Source organism: Tauraco erythrolophus, chromosome Z (genome assembly GCF_009769465.1).
Source record: "Tauraco erythrolophus isolate bTauEry1 chromosome Z, bTauEry1.pri, whole genome shotgun sequence".
In the NCBI taxonomy this organism is placed as follows: domain Eukaryota; kingdom Metazoa; phylum Chordata; class Aves; order Musophagiformes; family Musophagidae; genus Tauraco; species Tauraco erythrolophus.
Window position 1 is genome coordinate 16,066,106 of NC_141496.1, and position 16,396 is coordinate 16,082,501.

Here is a 16,396-nt window from a genome sequence, read left to right on the forward strand (position 1 = left end):
TTATCTGATCTCTGGCTTCCCCCTTCCTGTGTTGTCACTGGCAGACTCAGAGTTCATCATATTTCCTGTGCTATTCAAAGAACTTCTTGGGCTGGTACATTATTTTAAGCTTGTCTGTGTTCTTTAAAATACCAAAAGGAAGCATTTACCCTACACAAATCATAGTAACTTTACAGTTCTCAGTTCGTATAGAGAAACTAGATTTGGCACATTATATATATATAAACAAGACTAGGTTTGAAAACAGAGGACTGTGGACCACATAATGTTTCCTTTTTCTGCCCACTCTTCAAACACACTTTCCATATTAGGGTAACCTTTCAGAACTGCTTGGAAAGGTCTTTGAATACAACTTGGGATATGGCATGTGTACCATGTTGAAAAGATCCTGTTGTTGCAAGGGATATGGTGAAGGAGCACAAACCCTGTAACTTCTGAGAGCAACTGACTGTGAAAGCAGTGTTGTGTTGTGCCAGGACCATTTGGGTCCAACACTTGCAGAGTTATTTCACCCGTATACACCTGAGATATTCCACCACATTTGTTCTACTTCTGCTCAGTAAGAATACTGTTACACCCTCATACCAGGGCCCCAAAAATGATTTAGCCAGAGGTCCTTTTCACATGGTCTCTTCTCTCCTGTTGACCCTAAATAAATAGAATGTCAACTTATTTGAAAGTTTTATGAATATTATTTTTTCCTGTCAAATAGGCAGAATTATGGCTTATTATTTATCTGATGAACTTGCAAGGGAAAGGCAATGGAAAGGATCTAAGGTAACTCTCAAAAGCCAGCAGAACTTCTTAATGCTGTGTTCCCTGGATCACAGGCTGCCTCTTTTGAGAAATATGAGCAACCTACGTGCATAGGATTTCTTTTAAGCGTGATGTAGTAGGAGGATATAGGCCAGGTGTTCATCCTACATATGAAAGAAAATCTACTTAACTCTTATTCATCCTTGCTATTTAATTTGTTATCTCCTTTGCTTTTTTAACCTTCTGGGTCTATGACATTTAAAATAAAATGTAAACAAAAGATCAGCTCATCCCAAACTGAATTGCTGGCAGTCAGGTCCCAGAGTTGGAAAGAAACTGCGGCAAGCTTGCTCATGGGTGTGCAAACAAGTGTCGGTAACAATGAAACAATTTTTCTCAGCTATTCCTCTTGCCTAGGTGGCATGTGGCTCACCTTGGTCCCCAGGCCCACCTCCTGCGAGCGTTAGTGCTACCATGTGTGTTAATCCTGCAACAATTTGCCGGGACAGTGAAATGCAAGGACAAACTGGAAGTGATCTCTTCCCCGCTAACATCCTCTTACATGTGCAAAGGCCACTTCCTTCCCTTGAGCTTTGACAACTGCAAACTCATAGATGTTCTCCAGGCCCATGTAGACAGAATCTCAGAATGGCTGAGGTTGGAAGGAACCTCTGGAGGTCATCTGGTCCAACGCTCATGCTCAAGCAGGTCACCAGTAGCCTAGGACCGTGTCCAGATGGCTGTTAAAGTCTCCAAGGCTGGAGACTTCACCATCTCTCTGGGGAACCTGCTCCTGTGCTCAGTCATCTTCACAGTAAACCAGGTAAGTGTTTCCTGATGTTCAGATGGAACCTCCTGTGTTTCAGTTTGTTGCCCGTTGCCTCTGGTCTTGTGACTGGGCAACTCTGGAAAGAGCCCGGCTCCATCTTCTTTACAGCCTCCCTTCAGGTATTGATGAGTTCCCTCCCTGAGCCTTCTCTTCTCAAGGCTGAGCAGCCCCAGAACTCTCAGCCTTTCCTCATGAGAGAGATGGTCTAATCCCTTAATCATTTTAGTGGTCCTTCTTTGATGTCTTTACAGTAGCTCTATGTAGGTTATGCAGGCTATTGCACAGGATTTCTTTTTATTCTCAACAATAGTAAAGAGCACCCTGTGGAGTCAGTGAAATCTTATTTCCCATCATCAACATGCTGAAAGAGATAGGGTTTCTAGAACTCCCTTGTAAATAATCTTAACTGCGGAAGAGAGGGTTAAAGAGCCTTCCAATCTCTGATGGAGTGGTCTACTCTCCAGCACTGCAGAACCCCTTTAAAACACTAACCAGCCAACACACACCCCTCCAAACCCCACTGAACAACCCCACCGAAAAACTCATAAAACTACTTCTGAGAATATTCTTGTTTTGAAAAAACTGTTTTGCAGAAAGTTCATCTACTTCCTCATTCTAAATGTTCTTTACAAAATCTCCAAGAATAACAGAGAATCATGCTGCATGTTTCCAAGTAGGATACCTCACCCTTTTGATTGAAACTGGTTATAAGATTTATCGAAGGAGAAAAACATGTTCCTAGGTCCAATGCACTAAGTCGTGCCAACACAGGTTTCACAAGTCAGTTTAGTAGATGTGACAGAATCTCCGTTCTTTGCAACATTAGCCAGGGCAGCATTATCTTTATTTTTTACACCGTACCAGTAAAACTAGAGGCATGAAAGTAGGAACCTGCAGGTTTGATCCATGCATTCCCAGTGCTACACCTTCAAATTTTCCCTAGTACCTGCACCAGGCTTGGTCTAGTGAGCTGGATGACATGGGCTTTTTTCCAGAGGACAAAGTACTTGCATGTCATGCTTCTCTTTTCAAAGGGACAAAAAGTTTTCCCTTTCAAAAGCTGATTCTCTCTCCTTCCTTTCTGTTTAGGATTAATCCATTCCTGCCTCCTAGCAACCACTTGTCATTACAACTCCAGTCAAGACAGCCGGTAAACATCCGCTGTGTAAGTACCTAATGCAAGTGGAGTTAATGAACTGTTCGTAAGTACTGTTCTCTCTAGCTAGCACAGCCTGAAAATCTACACCACGTACCCCTCTGTCAGCAGTCTCAGGAAAGAGATCTTGAGATTATCAGCAAACACAGCAACATGCTGCTGACTGATAAATCTGCTCTTGAGTAACTAGGGAAAAATATGCTCCTCTCTTGCTACACTAAACACAGATCTAAATCTGGCTTGCTGTGGACCCTATGAATGCCATGCAGTGACTGCTAAGGAGCTGACGGGAATAGCACCTACATTCATCCATTTAACCAGAGCACCCACTTTTGGTGCTTAGTTATTCTGGGATCCTCTGTAGTCAATGGAGAGAGGTGGCTATGGAGAGCAATTTAAATCTGAATCTGAATTGGTCCCTGGGGGTGCCCCTTTCTCTTTCACCACTACCTCACAGAGAGCTAAGACAACTAGACTTCTGACTCTGGCATCTCAACATCTGAAGCTACGTAGGATGAATCTGGGTATACCTCAGGAAATCCCTGTGTTTCACCTATGTCACCATTTCTATGATTAATAAGCAAAAGATATATAACCATGCTGATGTCATCTGACGTTTTCTCTGTATAATTTGAACTATCCTAAGCATCTCAGAGATGCACCTTATGAAATGCAAAACTATGGTTAGTGTAGATGCTACTGAAACGTGAACAGTTACATTATACAGTTTATTTACCTCCTCCTGGGGTATGCCCTCTAACCTTCTAGCCAGGTGTGTATGCAGGAGACAGGTATCTACTCTACTTATTTTATAGATGAAGTAAACTCATTCAGCTTGTAACAACTGTGTGCCAAACCACTCCTTCACACTTTCTCTCCTAAGACAGGTTTTAGGAGAAATATTGGCTTAAAAGATTCCTGTCCTTTACCCTATGGCATGGCTCAGAGCTCTCTTTATTGTGCTAACTCTACTGTCTGTGTGATCATGTTGCAATCTAGATCAATAAACAAACTTAATTTGAAAAAGAAGCATCCAAAAAATGAAGATCTCTTAGACTTGCTTGAGAAAGCACTACCAGCTAATAAATACTGGTGGTGTTGAGTGAAGAAACCTGTTATAATTCTCAGCTGGATTCAGATCAGGTTTACTCATTGGCTTTTGGCAAGTGAACACTTGGGTCACAGAAAAAGCATTGTAAACAACATAAAATATGGTAAACTGTATGTGGAATACTCTGGAGAGCTCAGATAGGAAAGGTGGGATTTATCTCACTTCATGTTACACTTCTGCAACATGGATTTTTGCAGCGGAAGAGGTTGCCCTATGCTCCTTTACAGATAATGGAGAGAAACAGCCTTTTAAAAATGTGATTAATTTCAGATGATAAAATGGATTGTGCTCTGCTAAGTGCCTGTTTCTCACCACTGACTGTAAGGAACTGTCGAGTGTCTAGCGCAGCTGTGGACATCTGTATAGATATCTGTAGATAGCTGTGAACTCCTCCCTGGCTTTCCTTGCAGAGACATTGTCACACTGTTGCTTTTATGTGTGTACATATATACACATATGCACGTGTGTGTATGTATATATATATATATGTATATATAAAAAATAGAATCATAGAATGGTTAGGGTTGGAAGGGACTTCAAACATCATCTAGTTCCAACCTCTCTGTCATGGGCAGGGACACCCTCCACTACACCAGGTTGCTCAAAGCCTCATCCAACCTGGCCTTGAACACTTCCAGGGATGGGACATCCACAACTTCTCTGGGCAACCTGCTCCACTGCCTCACCACCCTCGGGGTGAAGAAGTTCTTCCTTGTATCTAATCTAAATCTACTCTCTTTATGTTTAAAGCCACTACCTGTTGTCCTATCACTACACACCCTTGCAAAAAGCCCTCTCCAGCTTTCTTGTAGGCCCCCTTCAGATACTGGAAGGCTGCTATAAGATCACCCCAGAGCCTTCTCTTCTCCAGGCTGAACAACCCCAACTGTCTCAGCCTGTCTTCACAGGAGAGATGCTCCAGCCCTTGGATCATCTTCACACCCTCCTCTGAACCCACTCCAACAGCTCCATGTCCTTCTTGTGTTGAGGACTCCAGAGCTGAATGCAGTATTCCAGGTGGGGTTTCACGAGAGCAGAGTAGAGGGGCAGAATCCCCTCCCTCGACCTGCTGGCCATGTGTCTTTGGATGCAGCCCAGGATATGGTTGGCTTCCTGGGCTACAAGTACACATTGCTGACTCATGTTGAGCTTCTCATCCACCAGCACTCCCAAGTCCTTTTCCTCAGGGTTGCTCTCAATCCATTCTCCACCCAGCCTGTACTTATGCTTGGGATTGCCCCGACCCACGTGCAGGACCTTGCACTTAGCCTTGAACTTCATGAGGTTCTCACAGGCCCACCTCTCCAGCCTGTCAAGGTCCCTCTGGAGGATGGCATCCCTTCCCTCCAGCGTGTCCACAACACCACACAGCTTAGTGTCATCTGCAAACTTGCTGAGGGTGCACTCGATCCCACTGTCCATCTCAACGACAAAGATGTTAAATAGCACTGGCCCCAGTACTGACCCCTGAGGAACACCACTCGTCACTGACCTCCACTTCGACATTGAGCTGTTGACCACAACTCTTTGAGTGCGACCATCAAGCCAATTCCTTATCCACCGAGTGGTCCATCCATCAAATCCGTGTCTCTCCAATTTAAAGACAAGGATGTTGTGCGGGACAGTGTACACACACAAACAAAAAAATTAACTCCCAGATACCATACATGTCTGTATGTACTAGTTCTCATGTATAAGCCCATTTCCTTCTGATCTTCCTGCCAAAGATTTCTCTTTATGAAGTGACTGTGATACATGTGGGTTTTTCAAAGCTGAGAAGAAAGGCAAGAAATAAGGCTTCCTTCTCTGTCCCAAGCCCTCCATCATCCTTCTAACCAGCAAACAGCAGAAAATTCAATTGATAGCAGCAGCTGTCTCCTTGCAATTAATTGTTCGGACTGGCTAAGCACAAAACCAAAGCAGCACGAAGTGTTTAAATTAGCATTAAAAGCAGCCAGTCTTTGGATGTCCATGCTCTGTAGGCAGTTTTACCACATCTCTTTGCAAGCCCTGTTAAATGATGCAAGAATGTACAAACTCCAGATTTCCCACATTCTCCCTTTAGCTAAGTGGAAATTTTAAGTTAAAGAAGTTAGCTAATAACCATATAATGAGTCAGAGGTTGTTTGCTGTGGACACTGTGTTTGCTGTGTATTCTCCTTGCACAAACATTCTTATCTCCTACACTATACACACTACAGTGAACTAAGTACCCTTTCCTATGCCTTGTGAATTAATCCGCTTGTTGCAGTCACATATACCAAAAGAGGTGAAAATGCTAGGACTTAGCTACCATTGATACCTAGAGATGCCTCTTCAATCTGCATTATTCAGCCTGAAGTTCACTGTTGCTCCTCTCTCAGCTTGTAGACATTCAATGTGTTGGATCTGCAAGAGTCAATGACATGAGAAAAATTCCAATACAGTTTCAAAAACAGCAACTAAGCACATTCACAGGTTGTCCAACATCTAGAGATTTCTGGGCCCATCTAGCTGCATTCTACATGGACCAGAAATACAGAGGATTAAATAAAATCCCGGCCTCCTTCCTGCTGCTTTTCTGTCTCTTTGGACTAACACCAAACTCTGCAGCACACAACATATTGCTTGTCAGAGTGCTTTCCTGCCAGAGCAATCTACAAACTCAAATCATGCATCACAATACTCTTGCAAGGTGGAAAGGAAATTAAAAAGCTGGCAAGAAACCATCACTTGTTGGAGCAATCTCATGTAGGTCAAAGCTCACCTTTGGGTCTAGGGATTTTAAGTAACTAGCCGTGGGAACACTGAGGCAGAGGACAGAATCTCCATACCATCACCAGTGTGAATGAGAATGGAGGCTACCTAGTGCTTACACAATCTTGGGCATCCTTCAAGTTTAATTGTTTCATTCTTCAGTGAAGCCAAGTGCTTTTGAGAAACCAGTCTCAAAAAGCCAGACTTTTACAGTGTTTAAAGCTTCAGAGTGGTAACTAATAAGATCTCAAAAGCACCTACATTCCCATCTCCCATCTAATATCCCACAAATACTAAACTGACTCTTCAGATACTTAAATAATTTTTAAACATGGCCTTCAATGAGGCGCATCAAATACAAAACTCAGAGGCTGTGATCCTCCATCCCCTGAAGAAATACCTTGTCTCCAGAAATGATTTCTGTCCTCTTGTATTGTCTCCTATTGTCTCCCTGCAAAGTCTGCAGACACCGTGGCACCATTTGGGCAATATCTAGTGGTCGTCTTCTCTGCCAGTTCAGTGTTTGTAATTTCTATTTCTTCCTGTTTTTGAAGTGGCTTATCTGGTACAATGTGATTACAATGTTATTACTTGCTGGCCCAATGAAAGTATGATTAAAGCAAAGAATATAAACAAGCTTTGGAAAAAGATGTAATTTAAATCCTTGCTGATTAATTTCATTCCTTTGTAGACTACCACTGATTTTAGAACTAGAGGTAGGCCTCCCTCAACTGTAACATCTGGATTCAGAGCCACGAGATAAATTCACAATAATTCCTGCCTTTACAACAGAAAAAAAACACTCACTTCTTTAAACTTCCCTGAAATTGGCACATTCAGACTCCAGGGAGAACTGTTAAGTAAAACTCCATCTCTGTATCAAGGAAGAGTCTGGAGCCCTGCTGCTTTGCAGTCATATGATGCCTCAGCAGAAGCCTTTACCTCCTGAGAGGACCCTGGGTGATGATGCTTCCCAAAGTTAAGGTACCTTCTGAAGGCAGGTACCTTCAGCCTGCCACCACAGTGATAGCAGGGGGTGGTATGTGTAGTAAGGGGGAACACACAAGTTGCATTGAGGTTAAAGAAAATCCCATAAATAACAGCTTAGGAATTAAAGCTACCCCCCCTAGGGGTGCGATGGGGTCGAGAGCCCAACTTACGTGCTTCTATACGAACGCACGCAGTATGGGCAATAAACAAGAGAAACTGGAAGCCCTCATTAACCGGGGAAGCTATGACATAGTTGTCATCACAGAAACATGGTGGGATGACTCGTATGATTGGAGCGCTACCATGGATGGCTACAAGCTCTTCAGGAGGGATAGGAGAGGTAAGAGAGGTGGCGGAGTTGCCCTTTCTGTAAGGGAAGGTCTAGAATGCTTAGAGTTTAATGTTGGGGATGACTTGGTGGAGTGTCTGTGGGTAAAAAAGGGGAGCCTATGAAGGCAGATATTTTAGTGGGAATCTGCTACAGGCCACCCTATCAGGAGGGTGAGGCTGACGAACTATTTTTTAAACAACTGGGGGAAGTCTCGCACTCACTAGCCCTTGTCCTTGTGGGTGACTTTAACCTACCGGATGTCTGCTGGAAGTATAACACGGCAGTTAGAAAACAGTCTAGGCGATTCCTGGAGTGTGTGGAGGACAACTTCCTATCACAACTGGTCAGTGAACCGACTAGAGAAGGTGCTCCCCTAGACCTGCTGTTTGTGAACAGAGAAGGTGTCATGGGAGATGTGACGGTTGGAGGACGCCTGGGACATAGTGACCACGAGATAATAGAATTCTCAATTCTAGGGGAAGTTAGGAGGGGGAGCATTAAAACGGCCAAGCTGGACTTTGGGAGAGCTGACTTTGGACTGTTTAGAAGTCTGGTTGATAGAGTACAGTGGGAGACAGCTCTCAAGGGTAAGGGGGCGCAGGAGGGATGGTTACTCCTCAAAAACGAAATTCTGGAGGCACAGGAGCGAGCTATCCCTGTGTGCCGGAAATCAAGTCGCCGGGGTAGAAAACCGGCTTGGATGACCAAGGAGATTTGGGAACACCTCAAAAGAAAAAGGGATGTCTATAAGTTTTGAAAGAATGGGCAGGTGTCCAGGGAGGATTACAGGGAGGAAGTTAGGGCATGTAGGGAGATAATCAGGGGGGCAAAAGCCCAACTGGAACTTAGACTAGCCTGCTCCGTAAAGGACAACAAAAAGTCCTTCTATAAATACATTAATAACAAAAGGAGGGCTAAAGATCACCTCCAGCCCCTACTGGACTCAGGGGGTACATTAGTCACTAGGGATGAGGACAAGGCTGAGGTCCTTAATGCCTTCTTTGCCTCAGTCTTTAATAATAAGGTTAGTAGTTCCCAGGTGAGCTGGCCTATGGTGTCTGAGAGCAGGGAGCGAGAGCAGATCAAAGCTCCTGTGATCCAAGAGGAACGGGTCAAGGATGTGCTTCGCCAGCTGGATGCCCACAAGTCTATGGGGCCTGATGGTATCCACCCGAGAGTCCTGAGAGAGCTGGCGGATGTCATTGCCAAACCCCTGTCCATTATCTTTGGGCAGTCTTGGCTCACTGGGGAAGTTCCGCTGGACTGGAGGCTGGCGGATGTTACCCCCATTTACAAAAAAGGGCGGAAGGAGGATCCGGGGAACTACAGGCCTGTCAGTCTGACCTCGGTGACAGGCAAAGTCATGGAACAGGTTATCTTGAGTGCTATTAATGAGCACATACAGGTTAACCGGGTGATCAGGCCCAGTCAACATGGGTTTGTGAAAGGCAGGTCTTGCCAATCAAACCTGATCACCTTCTATGATGGGGTCACCCGCCTGGTTGATGAGGGAAGGGCTGTGGATGTAGTTTTCCTTGACCTCAGAAAAGCCTTTGATACTTATAAAGTCTCTCATAGTGTTCTAGTTGCCAAACTGATAACTGCTGGCCTGGATAGGCACACCCTCCTTTGGGTTAAAAACTGGCTGGATGGCTGGGCCTAAAGAGTGGTGGTAAATGGGACTAAATCCAGCTGGAGGCCGGTCACCAGTGGGGTTCCCCAGGGCTCAGTGCTGGGCCCAGTTCTGTTTAACATCTTTATCAATGACCTGGATGAGGGGATTGAATGTACCCTCAGTAAGTTTGCGGACGACACCAAGCTGGGAGGCTGTGTCGATCTGCTCAAGGGTAGGGAGGCCCTTCAGAGGGATTTGAACAGACTGGATCGTTGGGCTGAGGCCAATGGCATGAGCTTTAAGAAGGCCAGGTGCAGAGTCCTTCACATGGGGTATAAAAACCCCAAGCATCTCTACAGGCTGGGGAAGAGTGGCTGGAGAGCTGCCTGGCGGAGAAGGACCTGGGGGTCTTGGTTGACTACCAGCTTGATATGAGCCAGCAGTGTGCCCAGGTGGCCAAAAAGGCCAATGGGATACTGGCGTGTATCAAGAATAGTGTGACCAGCAGGAGCAGGGAAGTGATCCTGCCCCTGTACTCGGCACTGGTGAGGCCGCACCTGGAATATTGTGTCCAGTTTTGGGCCCCTCGCTTTAAGAGAGATATTGAGCTCCTGGAGCGGGTCCAGAGAAGGGCGACTAAACTGGTCAAGGGGCTGGAAAATAAAACTTATGAGGAGCGGCTGAGGGAGTTGGGGCTGTTTAGCCTGGAGAAGAGGAGGCTGAGGGGAGACCTGATTACGGCCTACAAATACTTGAGAAGGGATGGTGGGGAGGTGGGGGAAGGGCTCTTTACATTAGTGATGGGTGATAGGACAAGAGGAAATGGGTATAAGCTTAGTCAGGTTCAAGTTGGATGTTAGAAAGATTTTCTTCTCTGAAAGGGTTGTCAGCCACTGGAATAGGCTGCCCAGGGAGGTGGTTGAGTCTCCATCCCTGGATGTGTTTAAGAAAAGGGTGGATGAACTGCTTAGGGACATGGTTTAATGGGGGATTAGGGATGCTTGGACTGGATATCTCTAAGGTCTTTTCCAACCTAAAAAATTCTGTGGTTCTATGATTCTATGTTACAGAGTGTATCAGAGGGGCAGTCAGGAATTGCCCACTGGTGAAGATGAAGTGCAAAACACCTGTTCTCCTACTACCACTACCTCACTTGAAACTCCTCTCTTTTAGTGGGAGTTTGAAGCAGAAGGAAAAACTTAAGAGTTCATTGAATACAGTCCGCTGGGAACTACTGCATTTATTTGTTAGGAGTTATTCTCAGCTGCCCATCCTGGGAGGAGCAGAAGAGAACAACCTATAGGTTTTCTGTAATTGATTTTTGATGGGTGAGGTTCACAGAGCATAAAATAAAGAGCCTTCTCTTAGGCTGAAGCAAGCCAGTCACTAGTGCAAGGAAAAGCAAACAAAGAGCTTCCCTTAGCTCAAACACTGCGGTATTCTCAGCCTGTGAACACTGACTGACTTGATACTGTGCACATATAGCCAAGCTCTGGCTTTCCCCACATTTGCCCTTTCAGTAGCCACATCCTGGCTAGCCCACAATGCACAAGCCCAGCATGGCCACCCAGGCTGGGAGTGTGAGAACGGCAGATGCAGGAGGGAGAACAGCAGCTGTGAGCAGCATGGAGAAGCACACACTACCAATGGCATAATGTGCCGAACAAAAGATGCAGACATGGAGAGAGTTGGAATCCTCCAGGTCGAGGGAATTCTCTCCCCACCACCTTGGCTGGAAGCCACATTCCTACATTCCTGGCCCTGCCACAGAACAAGGCAGTGTTTTAGATGCAAAGACCGAATGCTTTGTTGTGGGCAATGTACGCCAGGACAGCCTCAACAGAAAGCCAAAGTTTTACAGTTCCTCCGCTGGCCATATCCTGCGACCTGAACTCAAAAACACTTAACAGATGATTACTAGATTAAGATGTTCTGTAGTATCTTTTGATACAAACCACTGTATTAAGAGTTTCTCTTACGCTGAACTGAATTTGCTTGGATTAAACTACAGCCTTCCATCAAGTTTCTGACTTGATTTAGAAATGTCAAGACACTAAAGCATCAAGAATCATTTTCTGCTGAGACTGCTAAAGAGGTTTTACCTTGCAAATGGAACTCTAAGAATCACAATTGCTTCACACAAAATATGACAGGAGACTCAGGCTTCCATCAGCAGTTTATATGCCATTAAAGCCTGTTTCTTTCATGTGCTGAAACAGCAGAACAGATAAGAAGTAGGAACAGACATAGTGTTCTGGTATTTACTATATTTTAACCAAGCATGTCTTAGGTGATTTACTCACCCACCTGTTTTCCAAGGGGTGAGAGACGTAGGAGTTTGACATTTGGGAACAGAGTTTTCATGCATTGATATGGTGGCTCAGACACATAGACAAGGGAAAAATTTGGAGTCTGGACACATTGCTTCACTATCTTCTCTAAAAAAGGCCTTTCCCTCTTCCTTTATAAGCCATGTGTGCACTAGGGCATACAGAGCTTGCCACTACCTCCCCAACATCCTGCCATATAGGTCCTTCCCTGGCTAGGTTTGTGTAGAGAGAAGAGGAGATACATCAGAGTGTCAAGTTGAGACTTTTGATTACCACGTGGAGATCCTGGAACTGAGAATATTTTATAATTTAAACTTCTATTGCACTTTTGGTATAGTGTTCATAGTGGTTACAGTCCAGGGCACAATTAGGTTATGTTTATACTAGTAAACTACCTAGTGCCAGGAAACTTGTGTGCACATTAACAACTGCCTTCACCGTTCAACTGTTAAAGCAGTTGAACGGTGGTGTATGGCTTTGGCCGAGGCCAAACAGGGCACTCTCAAACAATTTCCAGGCATGCTTCCAGGAATCAGTCCCAACTGGTAGTCTGGATACAGCCAACCCATTTTGGAGGGCAAAAGAGCTTAATAGCATGGGTGCAACTATTCTGCGCCAGTTAAACTCAGTGCCAAAGAATAGTTCTTATATCCTAGGATAGGAATGCTCTAGTATACACTTAGCCTGAGAAGCCTGGCTTTGCCATGCTAAAGATAACTGATAGAAATGGAACATTAAAAGGTTTGGCTTTCAGCTGTGTTTCTCCTTTCCCCAATTCCTTCTATCCCTGTCTCTCTCTGCAAAATCCGTCTCTAGGCTAGTGCAGTGATCTCTAATACATTAAAATCTTGTGTTATTTGGGTCCTGATGAGAAAAAGGAGGTAGGTTTAGGTTTGAGGTAGGGGAGAGAGGGGAAGAGAGAGAGAACTGTTGATCGTGGCAATTCTGAAAGAGCATGAGTGACAAACAGCAAGAATCAGAACGGATGTTTCTGGGTGTGTGAGCAGTACAACTGCAGTTTCTCTTTAGAAACATATCCATCAGAGGCTCATTTACCATGAGCCGAGCCAGTCAATTGGAAATATCTATAATAACTCATTTTTGTTTTTCTCATGAAGTGGACAATACAAGACAACTCCAATTTTATTTTTTTCAACCAGATTCCCTTCAGTTTTTCAGTCTGAGTTGACAGGATCACAACTTTTGAAGAAAGTTTGTTTTCCAAAACAAGATCTGAACCAAAGGCTGTTTAAGACCCTTTTCTTCATGGAAACTGTTCTATTTCTGTTGAATTTGATAACAGCTTGTTTTTACAAAATAAGACATCAATGACAAATTGGAGCTGGCAATATCATCTAAAGAAGTGTCACCCTGGATATAAACAGGAAATGTTTAGAGTGCTGATCCAGTGATTAATGAATGTTTCCATATCCATAGAGCAGCCAATTTTCCCTTTCCTTGGAGGTTACTCCATTACATAAGCTACAGAAGAGCCAGAACTTTAGTCCCACATATTGAAGTATACGAAAAATAGCATTTCTGTGCAAATGCTGGCATGGTTTTCTCCCTTTGAAATCCATTACAGGCATTCTTACTTACTCCAGTGGGAGTGGGAAGCAAGCCAACATCTGAAAGGTTTTTTGCTCACATCTCTTTTTTAGGGCCAAAGCAGTTTTCTTCTGTAAGATATCTCAACCTTCTCCAAGTTCATTCATAGACACCACTCCTTAATAGTCTGACTATAGCTTAGTGAGAAACTTCTCACTTTCCTCCCTCGTAGACACCCTAGTATTTTCCTAGCTGGGTGAAAAAAAGTGAATTTCACTGAACCCTATTGTATGGATCTAGCCAGACATCCACAGTAGTCTTTTTAGGCCTCCCATAATCTAAATACATGTTAAAAGGGAGCCTAACAACAGAGCCCTCTAATTGCCTGATCTAATTGTCTGACCAAAGAGTATCAATTTAGGATAACAATAGCACAGGGCAGAACTTGTTAGCCAGTACATGCTGTCCCCAGAGCAGCAAACCAGTGAAAAGAGAAAAATAAAGGACTGTGTTATTTATGTCATCTTCTCTATTCTTTTTGCAAGGACATAGAAACCTCAGGCACCCAAGGGAGCCCAAGACCTTCAGGACAGCTGCTTAACTTGGCACTTTAAGTTGCAAGCCAAGCGTATCAGCATTTGTTTGGTGGAATTTCTGAGAAGCAGAATCTGCACTGACCAGAGCCTTTCTAGGCAAACTGAGAAGAAAAATCAAGTGGAAAAAGAAAAACATGCTAGTGAACTCATAGACAAGTTTAGACTTACCCTTGAGAGCCAGCCAGGTGTTCCTGAGCTTCTGCAAGGTGTCAAGAGATCTCTGCTTTTGCTGGAAGCAGCAGGAATGAGGAGGGCTTCACAGGAGACAGGATTAAAAGTCAGCATTTGGTTTCCTTCTCTCTGTTCTTTTTAGAGAGTTGTTTCTTTGGTTTTATCAAGCATAAGACTACCTTCTTCCTGCTTTTGCCATATGTAGGCATCTGAGGTTTCCAGTAGCCCTTTGTTGTGTGAGGAGCAGAAATGTCTGCATAAACATTCACCTACAACATAAAGACCATCTGAGGTAATAACTTGGCAGAAAGACTCTCTTATGTAAGAGGAGTTGTCCCAACCTAAAATGTCTCTACCACATAGCTTTCAGGGATGAAGGGTGTTTAAAGTTAATAACTCACTGTGTAATAGTTAACTTGCAAAAATGTGATTGTTCCTATCTGAAACAGGTTGCCTTAGGGGGGAAAAAAAAAAGGAGATGTGGCATTGTGGCATACTTAACCCTCTTTACTCATGTTTAGTAGACAGGGAAAAGCTGTGTGTAATATATAGCTTTATTCTGTAGAAATACATACATCACATACATATATAGTGTATTTGTTGTGTATATGTACATAGCAACTAAACATTCTCATTAAGGACATGACCTCAAGTTTGCTGAAGTCCATGAAACTGCTATTGACCTAAATGACTTTGGATAATTACTAGACTCAAATATGTAAATTTAGGAGTCTCCAGTAATGCCCATAAAATAAGAACTTAATTAAGGCTTCAGGCTTAAGTAAGACTTAAGTGGGTCACAAGCACTCTGAAAGTCTGTCTCATTTCTTGAGGCATATTGTCTTGGACCACTGCTTGTCTTCTAGTTCTAACCAAAAGACTTCTATTGGAAAAAAAATCCAAGGCTCATGATGTTCTTCGCTGTGACACTAACTTCCATTCACAATCAAGTAAGTAAACTGAACTCAGTATTTATTCCTTTCTATTTTTCCCTGTTCTGCTTGTGTGTGGGGGAATGTGTGTACTTTCCTTTCTTTATTTATTTAGTGATCACCTCGTGCTCCCTGAAGCCACAGCTTTCAGAGTCAAACCTGAGTATTCCCAGTATTCAGGGAACAAGCAAGCTTTTGCTTTCCCTTTTCAGAGACATTAACTGTGCTGTCATGTTTCTGTATCATAATTTCTTTTTCAAGTACAGACAGTAGTTTGCTCGACCATTTGCCAGTAGAAAGCCATCAGTTTAATCTCTCCCTTCTCATTTGAGCAACTTGTGCCATCCTGCCAGCGTAGTTCTTGCTATCACAGATGTAGGAAAGACTGCAGCTGTAGGAGTCTGTCTGTAAGAATGGCGTTGCATTACTATATGCATGGACATACACAAAGTTACATATTTTGGGGGAAAAAAAAGATAAAGCTCTTCATCTGTGCAAAATTTATGACCAGGCCTCAACTTTTCAATATATTTAGGAATTTAGGCACCAGTTAATTCCTTAACAATGCCAAAACCAGGCAAAGGATGTATATATATGTGATAGTTCGATGTGGGAGAGGGGGTTCTGGTGGTAGGAGAGGGGATTTACTCCCTGTGCCACCAGATTGGATTCCCATCCCGCTCAGGGTTGAGCCAATCATCATCGCCTCTGCGAATTGCCCTATTTAAGTTGGGACAAAGAAACAGAAAAGGGGCTTTTGCCCAGGAGCGAAGAGAAGGGAGGAGGGCACTGCCCTCGCTCCCTGGTCTCTGGCTGGGCGGCTGCCTGCGCTGGGCTGGCGCCACGTCCTCAAGATGGTGGCGACGGAGCTGCTTGGGGAACTTGGGGAGCGCCGCGCTCCCGGGGTGCCCGCTGGGCCGAGTTCACCCAGAGAGGACTGAGATCTGAGAGAAACAGCCACACAGACACCAGGTCAGTGAAGATGGAGAGGGAGGAGGTGTGCTGGAGCTGAGCTTCCCCTGCAACCGGTGGTGAGATGGCAGGCGGCCCCCCTGCAGCCAGGATGGACTCAGCAGAGCAGAGACCCACTCGTGGCCCGTGGAGAAACCTACATTGGGGAAGAGATGCCTGAGCCTTAGAGAGGTCATGGAGCATGGGATGCACGATGAGTAACTGTTAATAATGGAGCTTGGGATGCATGACGAGGTCGTGAGGCATCTAGGGTCCGTGGGACGATCCACGTCGAAGCGAGTGGCCACAGCTCCCTAAGAATCCGAGACTGTGGTAAAGCCCGC

At 44.4% G+C, this 16,396-nt stretch overlaps 1 protein-coding gene across 1 annotated transcript in view; it reads right to left on the reverse strand.

Annotated features, from left to right (window-relative positions):
- Nucleotides 1–14,230, reverse strand: part of LOC104382894 (LIF receptor subunit alpha) — a 96,127-nt gene extending 81,897 nt beyond the window's left edge. Inside the window, exon 1 of the mRNA XM_086629600.1 lies at nt 14,167–14,230. The gene's annotated coding sequence lies outside the window, so the exon portion shown is untranslated. The remainder of the gene's footprint in view (nt 1–14,166) is intronic.
- Nucleotides 14,231–16,396: the final 2,166 nt, after the last annotated feature.